Source organism: Oncorhynchus nerka, linkage group LG9a, assembly GCF_034236695.1.
Source record: "Oncorhynchus nerka isolate Pitt River linkage group LG9a, Oner_Uvic_2.0, whole genome shotgun sequence".
Taxonomy (NCBI): Eukaryota; Metazoa; Chordata; class Actinopteri; order Salmoniformes; family Salmonidae; genus Oncorhynchus; species Oncorhynchus nerka.
The window spans coordinates 717113-730711 of NC_088404.1; the positions used below are offsets into that span (position 1 = coordinate 717113).

General features: G+C 38.0%; 1 pseudogene; it reads left to right on the forward strand.

Annotated features, from left to right (window-relative positions):
- The first annotated feature begins 2814 nt into the window (after window positions 1-2814).
- LOC135573439 (calcium and integrin-binding family member 2-like) lies at window positions 2815-5878 on the forward strand (annotated as a pseudogene).
- Window positions 5879-13599: the final 7721 nt, after the last annotated feature.

Consider the following 13599-nt stretch of genomic DNA (forward strand, 5'->3'; position numbering starts at 1 on the left):
CACCAAAAGCACTCACAAACTTCTACAGATGCACAATCGAGAGCATCCTGGCGGGCTGTATCACCGCCTGGTACGGCAACTGCTCCGCCCACAACCGTAAGGCTCTCCAGAGGGTAGTGAGGTCTGCGCAACCCATCACCGGAGGCAAACTACCTGCCCTCCAGGACACCTACACCACCCGATGTTACAGGAAGGCCATAAAGATCATCAAGGACAACAACCACCCGAGCCACTGCCTGTTCACCCCGCTATCATCCAGAAGGCGAGGTCAGTACAGGTGCATCAAAGCTGGGACCGAGAGACTGAAAAACAGCTTCTATCTCAAGGCCATCAGACTGTTAAACAGCCACCACTAACATTGAGTGGCTGCTGCCAACACACTGACTCAACTCCAGCCACTTTAATAATGGGAATTAATGGGAAATTATGTAAAATATATCACTAGCCACTTTAAACAATGCTACCTAATATAATGTTTACATACCCTATATTATTAATCTCATATGTATACGTATATATTGTACTCTATATCATCTACTGTATCCTTATGTAATACATGTATCACTAGCCACTTTAACTCTGCCACTTTGTTTACATACTCATCTCATATGTATATACTGTACTCGATACCATCTACTGTATCTTGCCTATGCTGCTCTGTACCATCACTCATTCATATATCTTTATGTACATATTCTTTATCCCCTTACACTGTGTATAAGACAGTCGTTTTGGAATTGTTAGTTAGATTACTTGTTGGTTATTACTGCATTGTCGGAACTAGAAGCACAAGCATTTCACTACACTCGCATTAACATCTGCTAACCACGTGTATGTGACAAATAACATTTGATTTGATTTGATTTACCTAAGAATAGTAAAGCCCCCTTTACTGGCTCAAATAGCCGACCAATCAGCCAGTTACCAACCCTTAGTAAATGTTGGGGAACAGGTGTGCTTGACCAGATACAATGCTCTCTCACAGTAAACAAATTAACAGATTTTTGGCACTTTTTTATAGGGAAGGGCATTCAACATGTACGGTACTTAAACAAATGACTGATGATTGGCTGAGAGAAATTGATGATAAAATGATTGTGTTAGACGTCAGTGCAGCTTATGTATTTATCGATCATAGTCTGGAAAAAACGTATGTGTTATGGCTTTACACCCCCTGCTATAATGTGTTCTGTCTAACAGAACACAGAGGTTGTTCTTTAAAGGAAGCCTCTCCAACATAATCCAGGTAGAATCTGGAATTCCCCAGGGCAGCTGTCTAGGCCCCTCTTTATTTTTTCAAGCTTTACTAATGATCTGCCACTTGTTCTGAATAAAGCCTGTGTGTATATACTGTGTGTATATACTGTGTGTATATACTGTGTGTATATACTGTGCGTACAGTATATGTTTTGACCGGGACAGTTTACAATCTAAGGTAAAGCCAAGTAATTTAGTCTCCTCAACTTGTTCAAGAGCCACACCATTCATTACCAGATTCAGCTGAGGTCTAGAATTTAGGGAACAACTTGTACCAAATACAATGTTCTTAGTTTTAGAGATGTTCAGGACCAGTTTATTGCTGGCCACACCTTCCAAAACTGACTGCAACTCCTTGTTAAGGATTAGCCCTTTTTTCAATTTTCGCCTAAAATGACATACCCAAATCTAACTGCCTGTAGCTCAGGACCTGAAGCAAGGATATGCATATTCTTGGTACCATTTCAAATGAAACACTTTGAAGTTTATGGACATGTGAAAGGAATGTAGTAGAATATAACACATTAGATCTGGAAAAAGATAATACAAAGAAAAATCCAACCATTCTTTTATATTTTTTTTTTGTACCATCATCCTTGAAATGCAAGAGAAAGGCCATAATGTATTATTCCAGCCCAGGTGCAATTTAGATTTTGGCCACTAGATGGCAGCAGTGTGTGTGCAAAGTTTTAGACTGATCCAATGAACCATTGTATTTCTGTTCAAAATGTTGTATCAAGACTGCCCAAATGTGCCTAATTAGTTTTTAAATAACTTTTCATGTTCAAATGTGTGCACTCTCCTCAAACAATAGCCTTGTCCTCGTGGTATTTAAGCTTTCTGCCAATATCAGATATGTCTATGTCCTGGGAAATGATCTTGTTGGGAAATGATCTTCCCGTTACGAAGAAGTTTTAAGGGTTTCAGTGACTTCATTAGCTGTGGTTGCTGACCCGCATATTGTTGAATAATCAGCATACATAAATCAAATCAAATCAAATCAAATTTTATTTGTCACATACACATGGTTAGCAGATGTTAATGCTCGAAATGCTTGTGCTTCTAGTTCCGACAATGCAGTGGTAATCTAACTAACAATTCTAAAACGATCTTATACACAGTGTAAGGGGATAAAGAATATGTTAAGGATATATGAGTGAGTGATTACAGAGCAGCATACAGTAGATGGTATGACAGTATATACATATGAGATGAGTATTAGACAAAGTGTGGCATAGTTAAAGTGGCTAGTGATACCCATAAGGATGCAGTCGATGATGTAGAGTACAGTATATACGTATGCATATGAGATGATATGAGATACATAGACACACAGGCTTTGTTTAATCTTAATAAATAGATATGACACTTATTTGCTTTCCACATTAAATTCCATTCACACATAGTAAATAAGTAATTGTCTGACCACTGGCTCACTGTCTTCTATCAGTGATGTTAGCCTTGTCCTCTTGTCTCTCTCTGTTTCTTGTAGAATAAAACCCTTATTGTATCAGTGACATACTGATGATAGCCTTGATAGACAGTGATGTATGAGTAATGACAGCCTTGCCTTGTCTCCCCCTCTCACTGTGTGTCCTGTAGGAGAACCCGTTCAGGAACAGGATCGTGGAGTCCTTCTCTGAGGACGGAGCGGGGAACCTGAGCTTCAACGACTTTGTGGATATGTTCTCTGTCCTCAGTGAGACAGCCCCCAGGGAGCTCAAGGCCATATACGCCTTCAAAATATACGGTGAGTATGCTAATATACTGTGCCTTCAGAAAGTATTCACACCCCTTAACCTTTTCCACATTTTGTTGTGTTACAGCCTGAAATAAAAATGTATTACATTGAGATGTTGTGTCACTGATCTACACACAAATACTCCATCATTTCAAAATGGAATTTTGTTTGTAGAACATTTTCTAAATTAATAAAAAATGAAAAGCTGATTTTCAACCCTTTTGCTATGACAAGTCTACATAAATTCAAGAGTAAAAATGTGCTTAACAAATCACAAGTTTTTTGGACTCTGTGTTCAATAATAGTGTTTAACATGATTTTTAAATGACTACCCCATCTCTGTACCCCACACATACAATTACAATTATTAACTCAATTGAGTAGTGAATTTCAACCACAGATTCAACCAATGCCTTGCAAAGAAGGGTACAGATGCTGAATATCCCTTTTAGCATGGTGATGTTATTAGATACACTTTGGATGTTGTATCAATACACCCAGTCACTACAAAGATACAGGTGTCCTTCCTAACTCAGTTGCCGGAGAGGAAGGAAACTGCCCAGGGATTTCATCATGAGGCCAATGGTGACTTTAAAACAGTAACAGAGTTTAATGGCTGTGACAGGAGAAAACTGAGGATGGATCAACAATGTTCTAGTTACTCCACAATACTAACATAAATAACAGAGTAAAAAGAAGGAAGCCTGTACAGATTAACAATATTACAAAACATGCCTTCTGCTTGGAACAAGGTACTTAAGTAATCCTGCAAAAAAATGTGGCAAAGAAATGAACTTTTTGTCATAAATACAAGGCATTATGTTTGGGGAAACTGTCACGCTCGTGATTAAAGACGGGCCAAGGTGCAGCGTGATTGAAGTTCCACATCTTTATAACGGTGAAACTTTAAACAAAAATAATAAACCAATAACAAAACGTGAAAATAGTGGTGCACATGCACAAACACAAAACAATATCCCACAAACACAGGTGGGAAAAATGGCTACCTAAATATAATCCCCAATTAGAGGCAACGATTACCAGCTGCCTCTAATTGGAACAATACAAAACACCAACATAGAAATATTGAGCTAGAACACCCCCTAGTAACGCCCTGACCTACTACACCATAGAGAACAAAGGGCTCTCTATGGTCAGAGCGTGACGGAAACACATCATTGAGTACCACTTTTCATATTTCTTTAAGCATAATAGTGGCTGCATCATGTTATGGGTATGGTTGTCATTGGCAAGGACTATGGAGTTTTTTATGATATAAAGAAAGAGCTAAGCACAGGCAAAAGAGGAAAACTTAGTTCAATCTTCTTTACAAGAGACACTGGGAGACAAATTCACCTTTCCACAGGACAATAACCTAAAACACAAGGCCAAATATACAGTAGAGTTGCTTACCAAGATGATATTGAATGTACCTGAGTGGCGTAGTTACAGTTTTGACTTAACTTGGCTTGAAAATCTATGGCAAGACTTGAAAAGGGCTTTCTAGCAATGATTAACAACCAATTTGACAGAGTTTGAAGAATTTTTTAAAGTATAAATGGGCAACTTGCCTAGATAAATAAAGGTTAAATAAATAAATACAAATTAATAAATATTGTACAATCCAGGTGTGCAAAGCGCTTAGAGGCTTATCCCAAAAGACTCACAGCTGTTATCGCTGACAAATGTGTTCCCAATATGTATCGTCTTAGGGGGGTGAATACAAATCTAATCAAGCTATTTTAGTGTTTTATTTTTCATATAAAAAAAAAAAGTTAGAATTTTTGTTCCACGTTCACATGATGGAGTGTTGTGTAGATCGTCGACCAAACATTACAATTAAATCCATTTCATTTCACTTGTAACACAACAAAATGTGGAAAAATTCAAGGGGTGTGAATACTTGCTGAAGGCACTGTAATCACATTTAATCCGACATGAATCTCTGTTAAAATGGTAATTCTACCACTTGTCAACTTCATTTTCAATATTTCAGCACAAATCCAGTGTATACATATGTGAAAACGGCACATTTCTGCATTTTGTAGAAAAAAACTATAGTTTCATGTTAACCCTACCTGTTGACAATAAGTGTCCCAAAGCTGAAGGAGTAAAAATGATGGAGGGTGTAGGGGCTAATTAGACCCTTTGATAGTCACTTCGACCAAGTCAGTTGCCAGCACAAAAATAATATTACGTACGTACACCAGATAGTGATATCCCATAATGCACTGCATTATATTTTAGTTAGTGCAATTTCACACAATCTGTTTGTGTCTGACTTTGAGTCTTGACACGTGTAACATATGAAATAACTCCAAATTAAATGTTTAACTGTTAAATGAGGTTCACATCTTGTAAAACTACAGGGGGAATTTTCTTATTTGAGTTTCATGCTCGTTCTATTACTAAAATGTGGAACATGAATTGCATCATTCAAGTGTCCAGTCTGTCCCAAAATTGATGGGTTTATTTGATCCCCTCACCACTCTTGAAGTCACCCTCTGAGTTTCATCAGTGACACACTACAACAGAGGGCCTTCCGAGCGAGTTGGTAGGGGTGAGGAGCTGGTTTGGGATTCACCACCTATGTAACTTTCTGTGTTAGTTTTGAACTTGGATAACATCCCGTGTGTGGGTGTGTGTGTGTGTGTGTGTGTGTGTGTGTGTGTGTGTGTAGATTTCAATGTGGATAACTTCCTGTGTAAGGAGGATCTGGAGAAGACTTTGAACAAGCTGACGAGGGAGGAGTTGAGCCCTGAAGAGGTCACCCTGGTCTGTGAGAAGGCCATCGAAGAGGCTGACCTAGACGGAGATAGCAAACTGTCCTTCGCTGACTTTGAAAACATGATCACCAGGGCTCCTGACTTTTTAAGGTAACAGTATTATTTTAGTCAGTGTAATACTGTACATGAACTGCATTCGGAAAGTATTCAGACCACTTGACGTTTTCCACATTTTGTTACATTACAGCCTTATTCTAAAATGGATTAAATAAATAAAAAATCCTCATCAATCTACACACAATACCCCATAATGACATCACAATACCCCATAATGACATCACAATACCCCATAATGACATCACAATACCCCATAATGACATCACAATACCCCATAATGACATCACAATACCCCATAATGACATCACAATACCCCATAATCACAATACCCCATAATGACATCACAACACCCCATAATGACATCACAATACCCCATAATGACATGTACCCCATAATGACATCACAATACCCCATAATGACATAATGACATCACAATACCCCATAATGACATCACAATACCCCATAATGACATCACAGTACCCCATAATGACATCACAATACCCCATAATGACATCACAATACCCCATAATGACAAAGCAACCTGTTTCCATTGATCATCCTTGAGATGTTTCTAAAATTGATTGGAGTCCACCTTTGGTAAATTCAGTAGATTGGACATGATATAGACAGGTACACACCTGTCTATATAAGAGGTGGCCGCCCAATGAAATTGAGCAATCAGGGGAGAAATGCCTTGGTGGTCCAGAGTTCATCTGTGGAGAAGGGAGAACCTTCCAGAAGGACAACCATCTCTGTAGCACTCCACCAATCAGATCTTTATGGTAGAGTGGCCAGACGGAAGCCACTCCTCAGTAAAAGGCACATGACTGCCTGCTTGTAGTTTGCCAAAAGGCACCTAAAGACTCTCAGACCATGAGAAACAAGATGCTCTGGTCTGATGAAACCAAGATTGAAGTCTTTGGCTTGAATGCCAAGCGTCACGTCTGGAGGAAACATGGCACCATCCCAATGGTGATGCATGGTGGTGGCAGTATCATGCTGTAGGGATGTTTTTCAGCTGCAAAGACTTGGAGACTAGTCAGGATCGATGGAAAGATGAACGGAGCAAAGTACAAAGAGATCCTTGTTGAAAACCTGCTCCATGACCTCAGACTGGGCCGATGGTTCTCCTTCCAACAGGACAACAATCCTAAACACACGGCCAGGACAATGCAGGCGTGGCTTCGGGACAAGTCTCTGAATGTCCTTGAGTGGCCCAGCCAGAACCCGGACTTGAACCCAATCGAACATCTCTGGAGAGACCAGAAAATAGCTGTGAAGCGACGCTCCCCATCCGACCTGACAGAGCTTGAGATTACCTTTTAATTAATACATTTTTATTTAACCTTAAATTAACTAGGCAAGTCAGTTTGGAACACATTCTTATTTAAAATGACGGCTTACCCCGGCCAAACCCTAACCCGGACGACACTGGGCATTGTGCGCAGCCCTATGGGTCTCCCACTCACGGCCGGTTGTGATACAGCCTGGAATCAAACCAGGGTCTGTAGTGACACCTCTAGCACTGAGATGCAGTGTCTTAGACCACTGCGCCACTCAGGATATCTGCAGAGAAGAATGGTAGAAACTCCCCAGATACGGGTGTGCCAAGCTTGTAGCGTCATACCGGAGAAGACTCGAGGCTGTAATCGCTGCCAAAGGTGCTTCAACAAAGTACTGAGTATAGGGCCTGAATACTTATGTAATTATGATATTTCAGTTTTTATTGATAAAAACCTTTTTTTAATCTTGTCATTATGGGGTATTGTTTCAGTACTGTCAGCATCATCTAATGTGTGGTATATTAGCCTACTGTACAGTACTGTCTGTATCCAGCATCATCTAATGTGTGGTATATTAGCCTACTGTACAGTACTGTCTGTATCCAGCATCATCTAATGTGTGGTATATTAGCCTACTGTACAGTACTGTCTGCAGAATAATCAGAATAATCCAATGTGTATTATGTTAGCCTACAGAACTGTCTGTCTGTATCCAGCATCATCTAATGTGTAATTAAGTTAGCCTACAGAACGTTACTGTCTGTATCCAGAATAATCCAATGTGTGGTTATGTTAGCCTACAGAACGTTACTGTCTGTCTGTACCCAGAATAATCCAATGTGTATTATGTTAGCCTACAGTACGTTACTGTCTGTCTGTATCCAGAATAATCTAATGTGTATTATGTTAGCCTACAGAACTGTCTGTCTGTATCCAGAATAATCTAATGTGTATTATGTTAGCCTACAGAACTGTCTGTCTGTATCCAGAATAATCTAATGTGTATTATGTTAGCCTACATAACGTTACTGTCTGTATCCAGAATAATCCAATGTGTATTATGTTAGCCTACAGAACGTTACTGTCTGTCTGTATCCAGAATAATCCAATGTGTATTATGTTAGCCTACAGAACGTTACTGTCTGTCTGTATCCAGAATAATCCAATGTGTATTATGTTAGCCTACAGTACGTTACTGTCTGTCTGTATCCAGAATAATCCAATGTGTATTATGTTAGCCTACAGAACTGTCTGTCTGTATCCAGAATAATCCAATGTGTATTATGTTAGCCTACAGAACGTTACTGTCTGTATCCAGAATAACAATGTGTATTATGTTAGCCTACAGAACGTTACTGTCTGTATCCAGAATAATCCAATGTGTATTATGTTAGCCTACAGTACGTTACTGTCTGTCTGTATCCAGAATAATCCAATGTGTATTATGTTAGCCTACAGAACTGTCTGTCTGTATCCAGAATAATCCAATGTGTATTATGTTAGCCTACAGTACGTTACTGTCTGTATCCAGAATAATCCAATGTGTATTATGTTAGCCTACAGAACTGTCTGTCTGTCTGTATCCAGAATAATCCAATGTGTATTATGTTAGCCTACAGAACTGTCTGTCTGTATCCAGAATAATCCAATGTGTATTATGTTAGCCTACAGAACTGTCTGTCTGTATCCAGAATAATCCAATGTGTATTATGTTAGCCTACAGAACGTTACTGTCTGTTGTATCCAGAATAATCCAATGTGTATTATGTTAGCCTACAGAACTGTCTGTCTGTATCCAGCATCATCTAATGTGTGGTATATTAGCCTACAGAACGTTACTGTCTGTCTGTATCCAGAATAATCCAATGTGTATTATGTTACAGAAGCCTACAATGTATTATGTTACTGTCTGTCTATTTGTATCCAGAATAATCCAATGTGTATTATGTTAGCCTACAGAACGTTACTGTCTGTCTGTATCCAGAATAATCTAATGTGTATTATGTTAGCCTACAGTACGTTACTGTCTGTCTGTCTGTATCCAGAATAATCCAATGTGTATTATGTTAGCCTACAGAACTGTCTGTCTGTATCCAGAATAATCCAATGTGTATTATGTTAGCCTACAGAACGTTACTGTCTGTCTGTATCCAGAATAATCCAATGTGTATTATGTTAGCCTACAGAACTGTCTGTCTGTATCCAGAATAATCCAATGTGTATTATGTTAGCCTACAGTACGTTACTGTCTGTCTGTATCCAGAATAATCCAATGTGTATTATGTTAGCCTACAGAACGTTACTGTCTGTCTGTATCCAGAATAATCCAATGTGTATTATGTTTGCCTACAGAACGTTACCGTCTGTATCCAGAATAATCCAATGTGAATTATGTTAGCCTACAGAACTGTCTGTCTGTATCCAGAATAATCTAATGTGTATTATGTTAGCCTACAGAACTGTCTGTCTGTATCCAGCATCATCTAATGTGTATTATGTTAGCCTACAGAACGTTACTGTCTGTATCCAGAATAATCCAATGTGTATTATGTTAGCCTACAGAACTGTCTGTCTGTATCCAGAATAATCCAATGTGTATTATGTTAGCCTACAGAACTGTCTGTCTGTATCCAGAATAATCCAATGTGTATTATGTTAGCCTACAGAACTGTCTGTCTGTATCCAGAATAATCTAATGTGTATTATGTTAGCCTACAGAACTGTCTGTCTGTATCCAGAATAATCCAATGTGTATTATGTTAGCCTACAGAACTGTCTGTCTGTATCCAGAATAATCCAATGTGTATTATGTTAGCCTACAGAACTGTCTGTCTGTATCCAGAATAATCCAATGTGTATTATGTTAGCCTACAGAACTGTCTGTCTGTATCCAGAATAATCTAATGTGTATTATGTTAGCCTACAGTACGTTACTGTCTGTTGTATCCAGAATAATCTAATGTGTATTATGTTAGCCTACAGAACTGTCTGTCTGTATCCAGAATAATCCAATGTGTATTATGTTAGCCTACTACAGAACTGTCTGTCTGTATCCAGCATCATCTAATATTATGTTAGCCTAATAATCTGTATCCAGAATAATCCAATGTGTATTATGTTAGCCTGACAGAACGTTACTGTCTGTCTGTATCAGAATAATCTAATGTGTATTATGTTAGCCTACAGTACGTTACTGTCTGTCTGTATCCAGATTAATCAATGTGTTATTTATGTTAGCCTACAGAACGTAGGTCACTGTCTGTTGTATCCAGAATAATCTAATGTGTATTATGTTAGCCTACATGATACGTTAGGTCTGTCTGTATCCAGAATAATCTAATGTGTATTATGTTAGGTACAGAACTGTCTGTCTGTATCAGAATAATCTAATGTGTATTATTTAGCCTCAGAACTGTCTGTCTGTATCCAGAATAATCCAATGTGTATTATGTTAGCCTACAGTAGGTCTACTGTCTGTCTGTATCCAGAATAATCAATGTGTTATTATGTTAGCCTACAGAACTGTCTGTCTGTATCCAGAATAATCCAATGTGTATTATGTTAGCCTACAGACGTTACTGTCTGTCTGTATCCAGAATAATCCAATGTGTATTATGTTAGCCTACAGAACGTTACTGTCTGTCTGTATCCAGAATAATCAATGTGTATTATGTCATGACAGTAGGTTAGTGTGTTATCCAGAATAATCAATGATTATGTTAGTCACAGAACTGTCTGTCTGTATCCAGAATAATCTAATGTGTATTATGTTAGCCTACAGAACTGTCTGTCTGTATCCAGTATCTAATGTGTATTATGTTAGACAGTCTGTCTGTATCCAGAATAATCCAATGTGTATTATGTTCTACAGAACTGTCTGTGTATCCAGAATAATCCAATGTGTATTATGTTAGCCTACAGAACTGTCTGTCTGTATCCAGAATAATCCAATGTGTATTATGTTAGCCTACAGAACTGTCTGTCTGTATCCAGAATAATCTAATGTGTATTATGTTAGCCTACAGAACTGTATTGTCTGTATCCAGAATAATCAATGTGTATTATGTTAGCCTACAGAACTGTCTGTCTGTATCCAGAATAATCCAATGTGTATTATGTTAGCCTACATAACTGTCTGTCTGTATCCAGAATAATCCAATGTGTATTATGTTAGCCTACAGAACTGTCTGTCTGTATCCAGAATAATCTAATGTGTATTATGTTAGCCTACAGTACGTTACTGTCTGTTGTATCCAGAATAATCTAATGTGTATTATGTTAGCCTACAGAACTGTCTGTTGTATCCAGAATAATCCAATGTGTATTATGTTAGCCTACAGAACTGTCTGTCTGTATCCAGAATAATCCAATGTGTATTATGTTAGCCTACAGAACTGTCTGTCTGTATCCAGAATAATCCAATGTGTATTATGTTAGCCTACAGTACGTTACTGTCTGTTGTATCCAGAATAATCCAATGTGTATTATGTTAGCCTACAGAACGTTACTGTCTGTCTGTATCCAGAATAATCCAATGTGTATTATGTTAGCCTACAGAACTGTCTGTTGTATCCAGAATAATCCAATGTGTATTATGTTAGCCTGACAGAACTGTCTGTCTGTATCCAGAATAATCAATGTGTATTATGTTAGCCTACAGAACGTTACTGTCTGTTGTATCCAGAATAATCAATGTGTATTATGTTAGCCTGACAGAACTGTCTGTCTGTATCCAGAATAATCTAATGTGTATTATGTTAGCCTACAGTACGTTACTGTCTGTCTGTATCCAGAATAATCAATGTGTATTATGTTAGCCTACAGAACTGTCTGTCTGTATCCAGAATAATCAATGTGTATTATGTTAGCCTACAGAACTGTCTGTCTGTATCCAGAATAATCAATGTGTATTATGTTAGCCTACAGTACGTTACTGTCTGTTGTATCCAGAATAATCTAATGTGTATTATGTTAGCCTAATACTGTCTGTTGTATCCAGAATAATCTAATGTGTATTATGTTAGCCTACAGTACGTTACTGTCTGTTGTATCCAGAATAATCCAATGTGTATTATGTTAGCCTACAGTACGTTACTGTCTGTTGTATCCAGAATAATCCAATGTGTATTATGTTAGCCTACAGAACTGTCTGTCTGTATCCAGAATAATCAATGTGTATTATGTTAGCCTACAGAACGTTACTGTCTGTATCCAGAATAATCCAATGTGTATTGTTACTGTCTGTATCCAGAATAATCCAATGTGTATTATGTTAGCCTACAGTACGTTACTGTCTGTTGTATCCAGAATAATCCAATGTGTATTATGTTAGCCTACAGTACGTTACTGTCTGTTGTATCCAGAATAATCCAATGTGTATTATGTTAGCCTACAGAACTGTCTGTCTGTATCCAGAATAATCTAATGTGTATTATGTTAGCCTACAGAACGTTACTGTCTGTCTGTATCCAGAATAATCCAATGTGTATTATGTTAGCCTACAGAACTGTCTGTCTGTATCCAGAATAATCCAATGTGTATTATGTTAGCCTACAGAACTGTCTGTCTGTATCCAGAATAATCTAATGTGTATTATGTTAGCCTACAGTACGTTACTGTCTGTTGTATCCAGAATAATCTAATGTGTATTATGTTAGCCTACAGTACGTTACTGTCTGTTGTATCCAGAATAATCTAATGTGTATTATGTTAGCCTACAGTACGTTACTGTCTGTTGTATCCAGAATAATCCAATGTGTATTATGTTAGCCTACAGTACGTTACTGTCTGTTGTATCCAGAATAATCCAATGTGTATTATGTTAGCCTACAGAACTGTCTGTCTGTATCCAGAATAATCCAATGTGTATTATGTTAGCCTACAGAACGTTACTGTCTGTATCCAGAATAATCCAATGTGTATTATGTTAGCCTACAGTACGTTACTGTCTGTTGTATCCAGAATAATCCCATGTGTATTATGTTAGCCTACAGTACGTTACTGTCTGTTGTATCCAGAATAATCCCATGTGTATTATGTTAGCCTACAGAACTGTCTGTTGTATCCAGAATAATCCAATGTGTATTATGTTAGCCTACAGTACGTTACTGTCTGTTGTATCCAGAATAATCCAATGTGTATTATGTTAGCCTACAGTACGTTACTGTCTGTTGTATCCAGAATAATCCAATGTGTATTATGTTAGCCTACAGTACGTTACTGTCTGTATCCAGAATAATCCAATGTGTATTATGTTAGCCTACAGAACTGTCTGTTGTATCCAGAATAATCCAATGTGTATTATGTTAGCCTACAGAACTGTCTGTTGTATCCAGAATAATCCAATGTGTATTATGTTAGCCTACAGTCATTTCTGTCTGTATCCAGAATAATCCAATGTGTATTATGTTAGCCTACAGTACGTTACTGTCTGTTGTATCCAGAATAATCCAATGTGTATTATGTTAGCCTACAG